Source organism: Elephas maximus, chromosome 17, assembly GCF_024166365.1.
Source record: "Elephas maximus indicus isolate mEleMax1 chromosome 17, mEleMax1 primary haplotype, whole genome shotgun sequence".
NCBI classification, from domain to species: Eukaryota; Metazoa; Chordata; class Mammalia; order Proboscidea; family Elephantidae; genus Elephas; species Elephas maximus.
Window position 1 is genome coordinate 59,092,537 of NC_064835.1, and position 20,794 is coordinate 59,113,330.

The following is a 20,794-nucleotide window of genomic DNA, read 5'->3' on the forward strand; positions in this document are numbered from 1 at the left end:
TATTTTTCCATATGCACCAAAATGACATTTTATTTACCTAAGCCTGAATTGTTATTTTTGTCTTTTTTTGGACATTATATATCTCAGAGATCATTTAGTACAGATGCTTAAAGAGCTTCTCCATGTATTATAAAGTATTTAATATATAAAAAGAAAAAATCATGTAGCATATATAAAGTATGCCTACTTCTCACTTATCCATATGATTAGGTTTCAAAGACTAAGTCATTATGTGAAAATTGGCATTATGAGAAAAGAGAGGTTGACTATATCAGATCACAACATATTATGTGGGACACATATGCCCCTATGGACCCAAGAGGTGGAAAATGTATGTGGATGCTATACGTCCCACTGGTTATGAAAGGGTTACTGTCAGACATCCACCATTAATGGGCAAAATAGTCAGATAGTAGATTTTCTTACAATTGTCATAAATGTCAGATAATGAGACACATGATAAGTGAGGAGTATGTGTTCAAAGATTAATAAAATGCATACCTAAGACTTACCACACATCTTAAGAAATTGAATATTACCAATAAAATTTAGATCCCCTGAGTTCTGAGTGCCTGTTTTAGTTATCCAGTGCTGCTGTAACAGAAATACCAATAGGTGGATGGCTTTAACAAACAGAAATTTATTTTCTTACAGTTTAGAAGGTTAGAAGTCTAAATTCAGGTTGCTGACTATAGGGGAAGGTTTTGTCTCTGCTGGCTGTGGAGGAAGGTCCTTGTCTCTTCTGAGCTTCTGCTCCTGGGCAGTCTTCAAGTGGCTTGGCATCTCTCTTCCCTCAACTCTGCTTGCTTAATCTGCTTATTTTATATCTTGTAAGAGATTGACTCAAGACACATCCAACATTAATCCTGCCTCATTAACATAAACAGACAACCCACTCCCCAATGGAATTATAACCACAGGCATAGAGGTTAGGATTTACAACACATATTTTAGGGGGACACAATTCAATCTATAACATCCTACACTTTGACCCCCCAAAAAGTCATGTCCTTGCTACATGCAAAACAAATTCACCCCATCACATCATCTCAAAAGTCTTAAATCAACTTCAAGTCAAAAATCTCATCTTATGAATCCTCTAAATCACGTGTGTGTGAGACTTGAGGTGTGTTCCGTCCTGGCGCAAAATTCCTCTTCATCTGTGAACCTGTGGAACCTAGAATATAAGTTATCTGTTTCCAAAGTACAATGATGGGACATGAACATTACAAATGGGAGAAACAGGAGGTAAAGAAGGGAAAACAGGCACCAAGAAAGTCCAAAGCACGGCAGAAAAAAATATATTAGCCTTCAAGTCTTGAAAATAGTCCTCTGTTTTCTGAGACCGTCTGGACAATGTTCCGGCACTCCAGGCTCTGGGAGTTGGCCACATCCTCTGGATTTTGAGTAGAACACCCTTGGCCCTGGGCTTCAGCTCCACTTTTCAGGACCGCGGGGATGGCAACTCTGCTCCCTCCGCTTCAGGCAGCCCCATTCTCTTAGCCCATCTGGGAGGTGACCTCATCTCTTTGGCCTAGGCCGGCCCCATAATTTCATCCCTTGGGCATGATAGTCCTGCCACCTTAGCTTTGGGAGGTGGCCCCATCCCTCTGGCATACCTTTATGGGCAGCCCCACACTCCAGAACTGATCCTCGGTGAAGATCTGACTCTGAAATCTAGAAGGCTTTAGCCCCACCCTTCAATATCCAGGAGACTGTGACCCCATCTTCTGAAGCCAGAAAGCTCTGCTTCCTGTACTCCTTACAACAGTTCTGCTGATCTCCAAGCTGCTCCAGGGATAGTCCTTTTCTTTTCTTGGAGGACAATAGATGTAGCTCCTTTGGCCTGTTTTCAGTCTGTAGATTCCAAGAGACAGACAGTGTTCTTGCCTTTTGTTCTTTTTCTGTCCCCTTCAGTCTAAGCTTATGGGTTTTCTGGTGTGTTGGTTGGTTAGATCCATCAGCCACAGGCTTAATCTCTTTAACAAAAGGTTGTATAGCCACGTCCTTGGTGAACATTCTAGGGCACGTGTCCTTAGTTTGTACAAGAGAATTTTCCAAATCTTCAAGTATTGTTTTCATTTTCATTTTAAGTCCATCTCTTTCCTCCTGCATTTTACTGTAAGCAGCAAAGAGAAACTACACAGCCTTTTTAAGATCTTGCTTAGAAATCTCATCAGCCAGATATCCAAGTTCATCACTTACAAGTTCTACCTTCCACTACACATTTGAACATAATTCAGGTAAGTTCTTTGCCACAGAATTAAAAGCATTGCCCTTCCCCCCTTGTCCAATCATATGTTCATAATTTTCTTTTAAAACCTTACCAGAAGCACATTATCTTACTCATTTCTACCAACATTCTGTTTCTGGGGCCATATGTCTTCTCCAAGATGATAGGCCCCCATGCATAGTGTCAGCTTGTCATACTGTGGGGGCTTGTGTGTTGCTGTGGTGCTGCAAGCTATGACGCCAGTGTTCAAATATAAGCAGGGTCACCTATGTAGGACAGGATTCAGCTGAGCTTCCAGACTAACACAGACTAGGAAGAAAGACCCAGTGGTCTACTTCTGAAAAGAATTAACCAGTGAAAATCTTAAGAGTAGCAGTGGAACATAGTATGATATATTGACAGAAGATGAGCCCCGCAGGATGAAAGGCACTCAAAAGACGACTAGGAGAGAGTCGCGTCCTCAAAGTAGAGTTGACTTTAATGATGTAGATGGAGTCAAGCTTTTGGGATCTTCATTTCTGATGTGGCACCACTCAAAATGAGAAGAAACAGCTTCAAACATCCATTACTAATCAAAACCTGGAATGTATGAGGTATGAATCTAGGAAAATTGAAAATCATCAAAAAAGAAACAGAACACATAAAGGTCAATATCCTAGGCATTTGTGGGCTGAAATGGGCTGGTATTGGTCATTTCAAATCAGGCAATCCTATGATCTAATATGCCGGGAATGATAGCTTGAAGAGGAATGGTGTTGTATTCATTGTCAAAAAGAACATTTCAAGATCTATCCTGAGGTACAAAGCTGTCAGTGATAGGATTATATGCATACACCTACAAGGAACACCAGTTAATACAGCTATTATTCAAATCTACCTACCAACCACTAAGGCCAAAGATGAAGAAATAGAAGATTTTTATTAGCTTCTGCAGTCTGAAATTGATCACACATACAGTCAGAACACACTAATAATTACTGGTAATTGGAATGCAAAAGTTGGAAACAAAGAAGGATTGGTAGTTGGAAAACTTAGTGATAGTAACCGTGCCAGAAATTGCATGATTGAATTTTACAAGACCAATGACATCTTCATTGTAAATACCGTTTTTCATCAACATAAACAATGTGCACCTGAACCTGGCCAGATGGAATACACAGAAATCAAATCAACTACATCTGTGAAAAGAGACCATGTAAAAGCTCAATATCCTCAGTCAGAACAAGGCCAGGGGCCAACTGCGAATCGGAAATCAATTACTGCTATGCAAGTTCAAGTTAAAACTGAAGAAAATTAGAACAAGTTGACAAGACCCAAAGTAAGACCTTGAGTATATCCCACCTGAATTTAGAGGCCATCTCAAAAATAGATTTGACACATTGAACACCAATGAACGAAGACCAGACAAATTGTGAAAGGACATCAAGGCCATCATCCATGAAGAAAGCAAGAGGTTATTAAAAAGACAGGAGAGAAAGAAAAGACCAAAATGGATGTCAGAAGAGATTCTAAAACTTGCTCTTGAGTGTCGAGTAGCTAAAGCAAAAAGAAAAAATGATGAAGTAAAAGAGCTGAACAGAAGACTTCAAAGGGTGGCTCAAGAAGACAAAGTGAAGTATAATGACATGTGCAAAGACCTGGAGATAGAAAACCAAAAAGGAAGAACACTCTCAGCATTTCTCAAGCTGAAAGAACTGAAGGAGAAATTCAAGCCTCGAGTTGCAATACTGAAGAATTCTACAGGGAAAATATTAAAAGAGGCAGGAAGCATCAAAAGAAGATGGAAGGAACACACAGAGTCGGTATACCAAAAAGTATTGGCCGATGTTCAACCATTTCGGGAGGTAACCTATGATTAGGAACCAATGATACTGAAGGAAGAACAAACTGCACTGAAGGCATTGGTGAAAAACAAGACTCTGGGAATTGGCGGAATACCAATTGAGATGTTTCAACAAATAGATGCAGCACTGGAAGTGCTCATTCATCTATGCCAACAAATTCGAAGACAGCTACCTGGCCAACCAACTGGAAGAGATCCATATTCCTATTCCCAAGAAATGTGAATCGACTGAATGCAGAAATTATTGAACAATATCAATATCACATGCAAGCAAAATTTTGCTGAAAATCATTCAAAAGTGGCTGTAGCAGTACATCAACAGGGAACAGCCAGAAATTCAAGCCATATTTAGAAGAAGACGTGGAACCAGGGATATCATCACTGATGTCAGATGGATCTTGGCTGAAAGCAGAGAATACCAGAAAAACGTTTTCCTGTGTTTTATTTAGTATACAAAGGTATTCAACTGTATGGATCACAACAAATTATGGACAATATTGTGGAGAACGGGAATTCTGGAACACTTAATTGTGCTTGTGAGGAACGTGTGCATAGATCAAGAGACAGTCGTTTGAACAGAACAAGGGAATACTGCATGGTTTAAAGTATTAAAGATGTGTATTAGGGTTGTATCCTTTCACAATGTCTATTCAATCTGTATGCTGAGCAAATAATCCAAAAAGCTGAACTATACAAAGAAGGGGGCACCAGGATTGAAGGAAGACTCATTAACAACCTGCATTATCCAGCTGATGCAACATTGCTTGCTGAAAGTGAAGAAGACTTGAAGTACTTAGTGATGAAGACCAGAGACCACAGCCTTCAGTATAGATTAAACCTCAACATAAAGAAAACAAAAATCCTCACAATTGGACCGATAAGCAATGTCATGAAAAACGGAGTGAAGATTGAAGTTGTCAAGCATTTTAATTTACTTGGATCCACAATCAACACCCATGGAAGCAGCAATCAAGAAATCAAAAGACACATCACATTGGGCAAATCAGCTGCAAGAGATCTCTTTAAAGTATTAAAAACCAAAGATGTTGCTTTCAGGACCAAGGTGTGACTGACCCAAGCCATGGAGTTTTCAATCCTCTCATATGCATGTGAAAGCTGAACAAGGAACACAGAAGACTGAAGACGAACTGATGCCTTTGAATTGTGGTTTTGGCGAAGAATATTGAATATACCACGGACTGCCAAAAGAACGAACAAATCTGTCTTGCAAGAAGTACAGCCAGAATGTGCCTTAGAGGCAAGGATGGTGAGACTGCGTCTTACATAATTTGGACATGTTGTCAGGAGGGATGAGTCCCTGGAGAAGGACATCATGCTTAGCAGAGTACAGGTCAGCTGAAAAGAGGAAGACCCTCAACGAGGTGGATTGACACAGTGGCTGCAACAATAAGCTCAAGCATAACAACGATTGTAAGGATGGCACAGGACCAGGCAGTGTTTCATTCTGTTGTGCATGGGGTCGCTATGAGTCGGAACTGACTCGACAGCACCTAACAACAATAACAACAGGAAACATTATGGAGACCCTGGTTGTATTGTGGTTAAGAGCTATGGCTGCTAGCCAAAAGGCCGGCAGTTCAAATCCACTGGGTGCTCCTTGGAAACCATATGGGGCAGTTCTACTCTGTACTTCAGGGTCACCATGGATTGGAATTGACTTGACAGCACACAACAACAATAAATACTGCTTTACCTATTATTATGGTTTTTGGCCATATCTACATCCTCTTCTGTGAAATGCCTTTTTGTCTTTCACTCATTTTCTACTGAACTGTTTGAACTTTCCTTTTCGTTGTCATTAAATTCATAGAGATTTTTAAAAAATACATTATGGGTGTTAACTCTTTTAAGTTATATAGGTCTCATATTCTTACTCCAGCTTGTGGTTGTACATAAAAGTTCTCAAGGTGTCCTTTGATATATAGGTCAACTTTTTTTTTTGGACATTAGCCAAATATAGCACCTTTTGTCTTACAATGTGTGTCTTACATAAAAATTCCTTCCTGCCCATTTTATCAGAACATTAGCCTGTTTTTTTCACCCCTTGATTGCACCTGGATTTAATCATTTAAATTTTGGGTGAGGGAGCCTTCTTTTTTTTTTTCTAACACAATGTGTCATCACCTCTACTACATGTCAAGCTTTTTAATGTGCATGAGTAGGCTTCTGGACTCAGTACTCTGTTCTGGTCCAGTTTTTGATCCCTGTACTAAGTACTGTGCTGTATTCAATTGCTATAGACGTATTTGATCTCTCATAAGGTACATTTTTCTGTGTGTGTGTGTGTGTGTGTGTATTTTTTTAACCGTAAAACTCCTAAAAGTTTTGCTTATCAATATAAATTTAGAGTTAGCTGGTCAAGTTCTATGAAAAATTTTATTGGAATTTTGATAGGAGTAAGAATTTGGTGAAAGCCAGCATATTTAAAATATTGATGACCACTTCTTATTTATCATGGTATCATTTCTTTTTAACTCTCATCATAGTAAGTGCTAAGTTAATAACTACTAGATGTCCAGTAAAATGTTTTAAAAAAGCAGTGACAACACGATTGTTCTTGTCTTAGGGTTCTCTAGAGAAGCAGAATCAGTAAAATAAACACATAAACAAATAAATACACACACACACACGTATATATAGAGAGAGATTTTAAGGACCTGGCTCATTAAATTATGGGAGGTCAGAAATTCCAAAATCTGTAGGTCAGTCAAAAGGCTGGAGATTCCTGGAGTCTTGTGTCCCAGTATCTATAGGTCAGGAAGTGGGAGGTGTGAAGAGTAGAGGAGTTCTGGAAAAATGTCTGTTTTTAGCCTGGAGGCAGAATACATCCTAGGGAAAACTCCTATTTTACTCTTCAGGCTTTCAGCTGATCAGATGAGGCCCATTCACAATATGGAGGATATTCTTCTTTTCTTAAGGCCTTGAGTAAACTGATTTAAACACATTTTTTTTTTTTTTTAACTACTTTACACCAGCATTCAGACTAGTGTTAGATCAAACAATTGAGAAACATAGCCTAGCTAAGTTGGTATATAAAATTAACCAACACACTTGTCTTATTCCTTATTTTAAAGAGATTGTTTCTCATATTTTCATTGGATATGCTATTTGCTATAATGTGGATAAAAAATATTTTAATCAGAAAAATGAACTTCTGCTGTATTCTTAGCTTGATTATATTTTTATCAAGAATTGGTGCTTAATTTTGCTCAACAAAATTTAACAAAAATAACAAAAATGTTGATAAAATCAAATATATTTTCTTAAATTTTTGTTAGCTTGGGTGATATATATATGCATGTATATATGTGTAAAAGTATAGAATCTTGTATCATGGCCCAATGATTAGCTATTTATACAAAAGAATCATTATTATTCAGGTGTATTAATCTAGATGATAATTGTTAATATAAGGCCACAGAAAGCAGCATGGATTTGAAAAAGAGTGGTAACTTCTGTCATCAGTATTGGACATATTTGAGTCTAAATAAATTATTGATAAATCTTTTTGAGGAAATTACTCAACCCCTTGATATAAAATATCTTCTTTTGTAAAATGGAGTTAGTGATACCTGTATGGTAATAGTATTTTGAGGAGAGAATGGTATATTTGCATTTAATAAATAGTAATACCTTTTCATCTTTCCTTAACTACATCTCCAGAAGTGATGGCTGAGATAAATAACTTTAAAACCTTGGCAACAAATCTGAATTGAATATGTGAACACTCAATTAATACAGACCAACGCTACGGAGACATGACTCAATTTAAAGTAGTTTGACTTAAATTAGTATGAAATTAAAGAGCTTGTAAATTAGAATTTTTAAAAAGCAAACCCTTCAGTCATCTCTTATGTCAGAATTAATCCTTTTGAAAGTTCACTCGGGTCAAGTTTAATCAGTTGCCATCTGGGATGCTTAGATTATAATGAAAAGCAGCCTTGCAGTTCTAATGATTGTGGGATTGCACTGATATGAGATCTGAGCTCCAGGGTTAATGTTGCCAGTTGTGAGTTTTTCCTCCATGTCCCCATGGCACTTTGTACTTAACTCTCATCAAGGCACTTATCTCATATGGCAATTATTTGTTTATATCCCTCTGTCTTAGTTATCTAGTGCTGCTATAACAGAAATACCACAAGCGGATGGTTTTAACAAAGAGAAATTTATTTTTTTACAGCCTAGTGTGCTAAAAGTGCAAATTCAGAACAACAGCTCCAGGGGAAGCCTTTCTCTCTGTCAGCTGTGGAGGAAGTTCCTTGTCATTAATCTTCCCCTGGACTGGGAGCTTCTCCATGCAGGAACCCCAGGTCCAAAGGACGCACTGCTTTCTTGGTGGTATGTTCCCGGTGCTGCTTTCCTCGTGGTATCAGGTCCCCCATCTCTCTGATTGATTCTCTCTTTTAACTCTCAAAAGAGTTTGACTTCAGAAGAAATCTAATCTTGCAGATTGAGTCCTACAATATTAACATAACTGCTGCCTATCCTACCTCATCACATAGGGTAACTATAGGTCGGAATCGACTCGACGGCACTGGGTTTTTTTGTTTTATCCTGTCTCATTAACATCATAGAGGTAGAATTTACAAGACATAGAAAAATCATGTCAGTTGACAAAATGGTGGACAATCAACAACACTGGGAATCGGGGCATAGTCAAATTGATACACATATTTTTGGGGGACACAATTCAATCCATGACACCCTCATTCCCTCTCTTATCTACAAACTTATTTAGCTGGGGCTACGTCTTCTCATCTTTGTTTCCTTGGGCTTTGTGCAGTTCTTAAATTTTGTTGAATAATGATAATAATGCTGATGATAATATCAAATCAAATCTATTCTTCAGATGGTCTCTAAATTCAGGTGGGACACACTCAAGGTCATATTTTGGCTCTTGTGGACTTGTTCTGATTTTCTTCAGTTTCAGCTTGAACTTGCATATGAGCAATTGATGGTCTGTTCCACAGTCGGCCCCTGGCCTTGTTCCGACTGATGATATTGAGCTTTTCCATCATCTCTTTCCACAGACGTAGTCAATTTGATTTCTGTGTGTTCCATCTGGCGAGGTCCATGTGTATAGTCACCGTTTATGTTGGTGAAAGAAGGTATTTGCAATAAAGAAGTCATTGGTCTTGCAAGATTCTTTCATTCGATCGCCAGCATTTTTTCTATCACTAAGGCCATATTTTCCAACTACTGATCCTTCTTCTTTGCTTCCAACTTTCACATTCCAATCACCAGTAATTATAAATGCATCTTGATTCCATGTTCGATCAATTTCAGACTGTAGCAGCTGATAAAAATCTTCTATTTCTTCATCTTTGGCCCTAGTGGTTGGTGAGTAAATTTGAATAATAGTCATATTAACCGGTCTTCCTTGTAGGACTATGGATATTATCCTATCATTGACAGCATTGTAGTTCAGGATACATCTTGAAAGGTTCTTTTTGATAATAATTGCAACACCAATCCTCTTTGAGTTCTCATTTCCAGCATAGTAGACTATATGTTGTCTGATTCAAAATGGCCAATACCAGTCCATTTCAGCTCACTAATGCCTAGGCTATTGATGATTATGTGTTCCATTTCATTTTTGACGATTTCCAACTTTCCTGGATTCATACTTCATACATTCCAGGTCCCAAATATTAATCAATGTTTGCAGGTGTTTCTTCTCATTTTGAGTCATGCCACATCAGTAAACGAATTCTGGAAAGCTTTACTCCATCCGCGTCATTAAGGTCAGCTCTACTTTGAGGAGACAGCTCTTCCTCAGTCATCTTTTGAGTGCCTTCCAACCTGGGGGACTCATCTTCCTGCAGTATATCAGACAACGTTCTGCTGCTATTCATAAGGTTTTCACTGGCTAATGCTTTTCAGAAGTATACTTCCAGGTACTTCGTCCTAGTTTGTCTTAGTCTGGAAGCTCAGCTGAAACCTGTCCTCCATGGGTGACCCTGCTGGTATCTGAATACCAGTAATATAGCTTCCAGCATCACAGCAACACATGTTGGGGACATCATACATGAAGAAAGCAAGAGGTCATTGAAAAGACGGGAAAGAAAGAAAAGGCCAAGATCGATGTCAGAAGAGACTCTGAAACTTGCTCTTGAACATCGAGCAGCTAAAGCAAAATGAAGAACTGATGAAGTAAAAGAACTGAACAGAAGATTTCAAAGGGTGTCTCGAGAAGACAAAGGAAATTATTATAATGTCATGTGCAAAGAGCTGGAGATGGAAAACCAAAAGGGAAGAACAAGCTCAGTGTTTCTCAAGCTGAAAGAACTGAAGGAAAAGTTCAAGCCTCGAGTTGCAATAGTGAAGGATTCCATGGGGAAAATATTAAAGGAGGCAGGAAGCATCAAAAGAAGATGGAAGGAATACACAGAGTCATTATACCAAAAAGAATTAGTTGATGTTCAACCATTTCAAGAGGTGGCATATGATCAGGAACCGAAGGTACTGAAGGATGAAGTCCAAGCTGCTCTGAAGACATTGGCAAAAAACAAGGCTCCAGGAATTGATGGAATATCAATTGAAATGTTTCAACAAACAGACGCAGCCCCGGGAGGTGCTCACTTGTCTATGCCAAGAAATATGGAAGACAGCTTTCTGGCTGACTGACTGGAAGAGATCCATATTTATGCCTATTCCCAAGAAAGGTGATCCAACCGAATGTGGAAATTATAGAATATCACACACAAGCAAAATTTTGCTGAAGATCATTCAAAACTGGCTATAGCAGTATATAGACAGGGAACTGCCAGAAATTCAGGCCAGTTTCAGAAGAGGATGTGGAACCAAGGATATCATTGCTGATGTAAGTTGGATCCTGGCTGAAAGCAGAGAATGCCGGAAGGATGTTAACCTGTGTTTTATCGATTATGCAAAGGCATTCGACTGTGTGAATCATAACAAACTATGGATAATACTGAGAAAAATGGGAATTCCAGAACACTTAATTGTGCTCATGAGGAAACTTTACATAGATCAAGAGGCAGTTGCTCGGACACAACAAGGGGATACTGATTGGTTTAAAGTCAGGAAAGGTGTGCGTCAGGGATGTATTCTTTCACCATACCAATTCAATCTGTATGCTGAGCAAATAATACGAGAAGCTGGACTATATGAAGAAGAACGGGGCATCGGAATTGGAGGAAGATTCATTAACAACCTGCGTTATGCAAATGACAGGACCTTGCTTGCTGAAAGTGAAGAGGACTTGGAGTACTTACTAATGAAGATCAAAGACCACAGCCTTCAGTATGGATTGCACCTCAACATAAAGAAAACAAAAATCATCACAACTGGACCAATGAGCAACATCATGATAAACGGAGAAAAGATTGAAGTTGCCAAGGATTTCGTTTTACTTGCATCCAAAATCAACAGCCATGAAAGAGCAATCAAGAAATTAAAAGACCCATTGCATTGGGTAAATCTGCTGCAAAGGACCTCTTCAAAGTGTTGAAGAGCAAAGATGTTACCCTGAAGACTAAGGTGCGCCTGATCCGAGCCATGGTATTTTCAATCACATCATATGCATGTGAAAGCTGGACAGTGATCAAGGAAGACCAAAAAAGAGTTGACACCTTTGAGTTGTGGTGTTGACAAAGAATATTGAATATGCCAAGGACTGCCGAAAGAACAAACAAACCTGTCTTAGAAGAAGTACAGTCAGAATGCTCCTTAGAGGCAAGGATGGCGGAACTGTGTCTTACATACTTTGGACATGTTGTCAGGAGAGATCAGTCCCTGGAGGAGGACATCATGCTCGGCATAGTACAGGGTCAGCGGAAAAGAGGAAGACCCTCAAAGAGGTGGATTGACACAGTGGCTGCAACAATGAGCTCCAGCATAACAATGATTGTAAGCATGGCTCAGGACCCGGCAGTGTTTCATTCTGTTGTGCATAGGGTCACTATGAATCGGAACTGACTTGATGGCACCTAACAACAACAATGATAATATCTACTGGTTATATAATACTTAAGGTAGGTGGGTGGTACAAATGGTTTGAGCTCAACTACTAACATAGATGTTGGCAGGTAAAACCCACCCAGCAGCTCTGTGGAAGAAAGACCTGGCTATCTTCTTCCATAAAGATTATAGCCAAGAAAACCACATGGAGTGGTCCTACTCCATAACACTTGGGGTCACCACGAGTTAGAATTGACTTGACAGCAACAGGTTTAGTTTTTGGTTTTTTACAGTAATTACTCTGACAGGTTCTATTTTTCAGAACTTCACATGAATTCATGCATTAAAAATCACAGCAACCCTATGAAGTGGATATTATTAGTGTCCTACTTTAAAAGAAATAATGAATGAATTTGTGAATGATCAGTGTTTTAATTATTTATTATACCTTTGATCAACATTAGATTTAAACAGCTCCCTAGCTTCTTAAAGATAAGGGTAGTATCTATAAGATTTTCTTTGCATGTTTAATAACTATCTGTTGAAAACAATTTTAATGACAAGTCTATGTTTTTCAATGGATGATGTGCCACAAAGTGTGGCTGTGTCTGGTTCTGGTCTCTTTAAATGGTCTCTTCAGTTATATGCAAGCACAATATTTGGGCTCTTAATGAGCTAAGGAGAGCCCTGGATAGATTCTCCAAAATTTCTTCCCATCTACTGTCTACTTTGCTTGTTGTAGTTCTTGGAAACCCTAACTATCCAAACATCACTACTACCCCAAACAACTCTACTACACACCACCCTTGTTTGCCTAACAGCAAGAGCGTTATCCCTCTTTCACACTTATCCACTCACCTTCATCTTGGTCAATCTCTATTTAATCTTTGACTTCTCGGAAATCCTGTGAAGAGCCACTCCTACCACTACACTCTATCCTTTGGGTTCTTTCCAGAAGAAAGTTGAATCCAGTACTAATTTCACATGGAAGGGGGATATGGAAGCCCTCCTGAGACTAACCAGAACCTGGTACTCCACCATGACGAGCAATATGTGGTAGCAGCTGAAATGGCAGCTCCAATCAGGGCTTGGTTGTTTGAATAAGCTAAAGAGTTAGAAAAATCTTGACTTCTAGCTTTGTGTTTCTGAATAATTAGTTCTACTGCAGCCATTCTTATACCTCCATGGCAGCCATTCTTACCTCCGTAGATTTCACCTAAACAGGCCTGAAGACTGCCCTATTTTCTCCTTAAAATATGTCTATGAGAGACTGAATATACAAATGAGCAATGGCCAGCCCATGTATGGTATGGAGCTCTGACCCACAGCCTCTGCAGCAACCTGTTTAGACAGTCAGGACTTGATCAATGACTTCCAGCTTCTCCATTTCACTTCCTCTCACCCTATCACTCCAGTCTCTAATTCAGGACCAACCAGAGGAAGTAAAATATGCTGCCCAAACCAATCATAAGAGATGGTCTGCTTCTATTTATTCTGTCTCTGGTCAATAGCCTCCTATCAGAGCATACCTAAAGCCTTTTTTTTTTCCCACTATAAATCTTTCCCACTCCCCTGCCTGCCTTTGAGTTTCTGTCAAATGCAAATGATGGTGACTGACTCCCTTGACATAGCAAAAAAAAAAAAAGATAGCAAGCTCTGAATAGATAGTCTCTGTTTGTTCTCATTTAGATGATGTATTTTTTTTCCCCCTTATGGCTGCTGTAACAAAATACTACAAACTGGGTGGCTTATCGGGGCCCTGGTAGTGCAGTGGTTAAGTGCTCAGCTGCTAACCAAAAGGTCAGTTATTTGGATTCACCAGTCGAAATCGACTAGACTTTATGGCAACAGGTTATTTGTTTTTATTTTTGGGTGGTTTATAAGAACAGAAATTTATTGTCTCACCAATCTGGAGGCTGGGATTCTGAGTTCAGGGTGCTGGCCATGTTAACTCCTTCTGAGGCTTCTGAGAGAGAAACTGTTTCATGCCTTTCTTTCTCTTGGCTTCTTGTAGCTCCAGGCATTCCTTAGTTTGTGACAGCAGAATCACACGGAGTCCTTCCTCTCTCTCCCTGTCTCTGTGTATCTTTTCCTTTTTTATAAGGACACCAGTCATATAGGATTACGACCCATGCTACACCAGTATGACATCATGTTAACATAATTGATAGCGTCTTCAGTGATCTTATTTCCAAATGGGGTCACATTCACTGGTTAGTACTCCTACGTATCTTCTGGGAGGACATAATTCAACCAAAAATAAAAACAAAACCCACTGCCGTTGAGTCAATTCCGAATCATAGCAACCCTATAGGACAGAGTAGAACTGCCCCATAGAGTTTCCAAGGAGTCCCTGGTGGATTTGAACTGCTGACCTCTTGGTTAGCAGCCATAGCACTTAACTACTATGCCGCCAGGGTTTCCCAACCCAAAATAGGTGGGCTTTACTTATTTCCATATCTGAATAAACAACAACCAAGCTCCATATCTGTAACTGAGTTATGTAACTGGTTTCCAGCCTAGAAAATTCACATAAAACTAGAAGTCGTGTTATTTGAAGACTACGTTATCTTCCTTACAACTCTGGGCCATATCACTGCTAAGCTCACCTGCTCCAAAGCACTCCTTAGCAGTATTCACAGACTTTTGAAATGGCCAGCATTGAAATCCAATCATTACACTGAATTTTGCCTCTTCACTTAGAGGCAAGGATTAAATGAACTGCCTCGATTTTCCTGATACCGGATACTCTCTAAAAGGAGAAGGGGATTAATTATTTTATCTTAGTAAATAAAGATCTTGTAATGTCAGAACACAATTCTTGCTGGTCTGACAACTTCTCTTGTCCCTGGCACACCCCAGCTGTACTGTCCTCAGACCCCTGATTCTACATCTTCCTGAACAGGCAGTTAGTAAGATGAGAAGCAGTAATTAAATGCACAAACTGTGGAACCTGGCCAGCTATGTATAAAACTCACCTTTGCTTTTTACTACTTGACATTGACCAAATAAGTGGGCAGATCACTTATGTTTTCTATGCATCCTCATCTTCAGAAATGGTGATAAAAATTGCATCTAAAGCATAGAGTCATTGTGACGATAAAGTGAGTAGATCCATGCAAAGATTTATGAAGACTGCTTGTTGTAATAAATTCTCAAAAAAATGTTGATGATATGTTTTTTTTTTTTTTTTTGGCCATTGTTAATTATACCAAATAGAACAAAAGCCATCAAGTACTAAAGCAGATATGGAGATAATATTTGAAGTATCCCATCCCAGCCAACATTGTCTGATTACTGTAATCTAGAACAATTCAGACAGAAAGAGAAGCATGGTATCTTTGTCAGTTGACCTCAATATGCATTATATGTGACCCCTAGTTTTTGTGACATGTGAGTGTTATTGTTCTGCAAAATATGAGGAAAGATACCAGCAGTATGCTGCATACACAGAAAAGCTGCATGGGGCTCCTATACCATTATCATTTGCTGAGTGTATTGTCCTGCTGTGCAGAATTATTGAAGAAGGATCAATTTCTGATGGTGAATACAATCCTTTTGGTTTTGACATAATTGATTTCGACACTGGAGAACAAATCCAACTGCTTCTTTTTCTCCATACCAATTCAAAGGACAGTGCAATCATGTGATTAACAAAAAGGACAATACTTATCTTTCTGTTTGCTTTAGCAGAAAGATCTGTATTTAACTGGACTAATGGTTTTTAAACAATGTGAGATAATGAGTAGATAAAGAAAGGAGGGTAGCCTTACTTAGCACAATGTAGAATAGAAAATGCACCTGTCATACTAACCCCGTCTAATTTCTCCTTGGGTCATGTTCAGATGCGGGTTATAGCTGCAAGAGGCATAGCAAATTAACTTTAATGCTTGTTGAAACTATACTATGGGAAATTCTTCAATATATTGATAATACATTGTAGTATTTTGAGAGACTGATAATAGGTTAACCTGCCAGCTTCTACATGATTCCTTATCTTTGCACTATCCTTTATTGCTTTGCATGGTTCAATTTGAACCACACTTGAAAACAAATCTTTTTTTTTAGGCTTTCAGACAAAACTTCTCTAGATCTCTTTCTCTCTCTCATACATACCCCCCAAAAATCTATTGCCTTTGAGTTGATTACAACTAGTAGTGACCCTATAGAGCAGAGTAGAACTGCCCCACAGAGTTTCCAAGGAGCACCTGGTGGATTCGAACTGCCAGCCTTTTGGTTAGCAGCCTGTAACACTTAACCACTGTGCCACCAGGGTCCCCCTCTCATACATACATACACACAAATCACAGTTGTTGTTGAGTTTGTTCTGACTCATGGCAACCCCATGTGTGTCAGAGCAGAACTGTGCTGCACAAGGATTTCCAATGGCTATGATCTTTTGGAAGTAGGTTGCCAGGCTTTTCTTTCAACGAGACTGTAGGTGGATTCGAACCTTCAACTTTTTGGTTAGTAGCAGAGTACTTGATCCTTTGCACCACCCAGGAACTCCATACATACATATGTGTGTGTGTGGGTACTGGGTTATATATATGTACATACTTATATATATGTGTGTGTATATTTATATATGACAGGCACCATGTTTCTGTCAGTTTGTCATACTGTGGTGGCTTGCATATTGCTGTGATACTGGAAGCTTTGCTCCTAGTATTTCAAATACCATCAGAGTCACCATGGGTGAACAGGTTTTGGCTGAGCTTCCACACTAACAAAGAATAGGAAGAAGGAAAAGGCAGGCTACTTCTGAAAAATCAGCTGGTGAAAACCTCATGAATAGCAGTTGAACTTTATCTGATATAGTGCCAGAAGATGAGCCCTCAGGTTGATGAGCTGCCTCATCAAAATAGAGTCAACCTTATGATGTACATGGAGTCAAGCTTTCTGAACCTTCATTTGCTGACATGGCAGGACTCAAAATGAGAAGAAACAGCTGCAAATATTCGTTAATAATTAGAATGTGGAAGGTATGAAGTATGAATCTAGGAAAATTGGAAGTGGTCAGAAATGAATGGAACATGTAAATATCAATGTCCTAGGCATTAGTGAGCTGAAATGGACTGGTATTGGCAGTTCTGAATTACAGAATCATATAGTCTACTATGCCAGAAATTGAAGAGGAATGGCATAAAGTTCATCTTCAAAAAGAACATCTCAAGATCTATCCTGAAGTACAATGCTGTCAGCGATAGCATAGTATCCGTACTACTACAAATAAGACCAGTTAACATGACTACTATTCAAATTTATGCACCAAGTACTAAGGCCAAAAGTGAAGAAATTCAAGATTTTTACCAACTTCTGAAGTGTGAAATTGATCAAACATGTAATCTAGACACATGGATGATTACTGGGGATTGTAATGCCAAAGTTGGAAACAAAGAAGAATTGGTAGTTGAAAAATATGGCTTTAGTAATAGAAATGACACCAGAGATCCTGTGATAGAATTTTGCAAGACCAATGACTTCTTCACTGCAAACACCTTTTTTCAACAACACTAACAGCGATTATAGACTTGGACCTCACCAGATGTAATATACAGGAATCAAATTGACCATCTGTGAAAAGATAATGAAAAAGCTCAATATCTTCGGTCAGAACAAGCTCAAGGGTCAACTGTGGAAATGACCATGAATTGCACATATGCAAGTTGAAGTTGAAGGAAATTAGAACAAGTCCACGAGAGCCAAAGTACAACCTTGAATACATCCCACCTGAATTTAGATACCATCTCAAGAATAGATTTGATGCATTGAACACTGATGACCAAAGAATAGGCAAGTTGTGGGATGACATTGAGGACATCATGTATGAAGAAAGTAAGAAGCAATTAAAATGACAGGAAAGAAAAAAAAAAAAAAAGACCAAAATGGATGTCAGAAGAGACTGCAAAACTTGCTCCTGAACATAGAGCAGCTAAAGCCAAAGGAAGAAATAATGAAGTAAAAGAGCTGAACAGAAGATTTTGAAAGGTGGCTCAAGAAGACAGAGTATCATAATGAAATGTGCGAAGAGCTGGAGATAGAAAACCAAAAGGGAAAAACATGCTTGGCACTTCTCATGCTGAAAAAACCGAAGAAAAAATTCAAGCTTCAAGACGCAATATTGAAGGATTCTATGGAGGAAATATTAAGTGACACAGGAAGCATTAAAAGAAGATGGAAGAAAAACACAGAGTTGGTCCAAGTTCAATCATTTCAGGAGGTAATATATGATTAAGAACTGATGGTACTGAAGGAAGAGATCCAAGCTGCACTGAATGCATTGGTGAAAAACAAGTCTCCAGGAATTGACGGAACATCCATTGAGCTGTTTCAACAAACGGATGCAGCACTGGAAGTGCTCACTCTTCTATGCTCAGAAACTTGGAAAATAGCTACCTGACCAACCGACTGGAAGAGAGGTGTATTTGTACCCATTCCAAAGAAAGGTGATACAACAGAATGCAGAAACTATCTAACAATATCATTAATATCACACATAAGTAAATTTTTGTTAAAGATCATTCAAAAGCAGTTATGATAATACATCCACAGGGAACTGTCAGAAATTCAAGCCAAGTTCAGAAGAGGACATGGAACAAGGGATATCACTGCTGATGTCAGATGGATCATGGCTGAAGGCAGAGAATACCAGAAAGATGAAGAGGACTTGAAGCACTTACTGAAAGAAATCAAAGACCACAGCCTTCAGGATGTGTTGATTACACATCAACATAAAAAAAAAAAAAAAAAAAAAAACTTCACAAGTGGGCCCATAAGCAACATCATGATAAATAGAGAAATATTGAAGTTGTCAAGAATTTAATTTTACTTGGATCATCAATCAGTGCCCATGGAAGCAGCAGTGAACAAATCAAATGAAGCACTGTGCTGTGCAGATGTGCTGCAAAGGGCCTCTTAAAAGTGTTAAAAAGCAAAGGTGTCACTTTTAGAGCTAAAGAGTGCCTGACCCAAGCCATGGTGTTTTCAGTCTCCTCAAATGCACGGGAAACCTGGACAATGAATAAGGAAGGCCAAAGAAGAATTGATGCCTTTGAATTGTGGTATTGCCAAAGAACATGGCATACACCAGGGACTTCAGAGAAAAGAACAAATCTGTCTTGGAAGAAGTACAGACAGAATACTCATTAGAAGTAAGGATGGTGAGACTTCATCTCACATACTTTGGACATGTTGATATGAGGGATTGAACACTAATGACTGAACACCAGCTGAGTTGTAGGATGACATAAATGATATCATAAATGAAGAAGTCATTAAAAAGTCAGGGAAGAAAGAAAGGACTATAATGGATGTCAGAAGAGACTGTGAAATTTTCTCTTGAACATAGAATAGCTAAAGCGAATGGATGAAATGCTGAAGTAGAAGAGCTGAACAGATTTCCAAGGGCAGCTTGAGAAGACAAGTGAAGTGAAATGTGCAAAGGCCTGGAGTTAGAAAACCAAAAGGGAAGAACACGCTCAGGATTTCTCAAGCTAAGAAAACTGAAGAAAAAAGGTCAATCCTCGAGATGCAATTTTGAAGAATTGTATGGGCAAAATATTGAATGACTCAGGAAGCATCAAAAGAAGACAGAAGGAATACACAGAGCCACTGAACCAAAAAGAATTAGTCAATATTCAACCATTTCAGTAGGTAGCATATGATCAGGAACTGACAGTACTGAAGGAAGAGGTCCGAGCTGCACTGAAGCCATTGGTGAAAAATAAGGCTTTGGGATTGATGGAATACCAATTGAGATGTTTCAACAAATGAATGCAGTACTGGAGGTGTTCACTTGTCTATGCCAAGAAATTTGGAGAACAGCTTTCTGGCCATCCCACTGAAAGAGATACATATTTGTAACCATGCCAAAGAAAGATGATCCAACAGAATGTGGAAATTATCAAATAATATTATTAATATCACACATAAGTAAAATCTTGCCAAAGACAATTCAAAAGTGGTTGCAGCAGTACATCGACAAGGAACTTCCAGAAATTCAAGCCAGATTCAGAAGAGGACCTGGAACCAGGGATTTCACTGCCGATGTCAGATGGATTTGGGCTGAAAGCAGAGAATACCAGAAAGGTGTTTACCTGTGTTTTATTCCTTACATGAAGGCATCTGACTGTGTGAATCATAACAAATTATGGATAGCATTGCAATGAATGGACATTCTAGAACACTTAATTGTGCTCATGTGGAACCCGGACGTAAACCCAGAGGCAGTGGTTCGCACATAGTCAGGGAATACTACCTGGTTTAAAATCAGGAAAGGTATGCGTTAGGGTTGTATTCTTTCACCATACTTATTCAATCTGTATGCTGAGCAAATCATCTAAGAAGCTGGACTATATGAAGAAGAATGCAGCATCAGGATCCTGCTACATGCAGATGACACAGCCTGGCTTGCTGAAAGCGAAGAAAACTTGAAGCATTTAGTGATGACAGTCAAAGACTATATAGCCTTCAGTATGGATTACACCTCAACATTAAAAAAAAATCCTCGCAACTGGACCAATGGAGAAAATATTGAAGGTGTAAAGGATTTCATTTTACTTTAATCGATAGTCAACACCCACAGAAGCCTCAGTCGAGAAATCAAATGACATATCGCATTAGTCAAATCTGCTGCAAAAGATCTCTCTAAAGTGTAAAAAAGTAAAGACGTCACTTTGAAGACCAAGGTGCTCCTGACTGAAGCCTTGGGGGTTTCAGTTGCTTTCTAAGAACGTGAAAGCTGGATAATGAATAAGAAAGGCTGAAGAAGA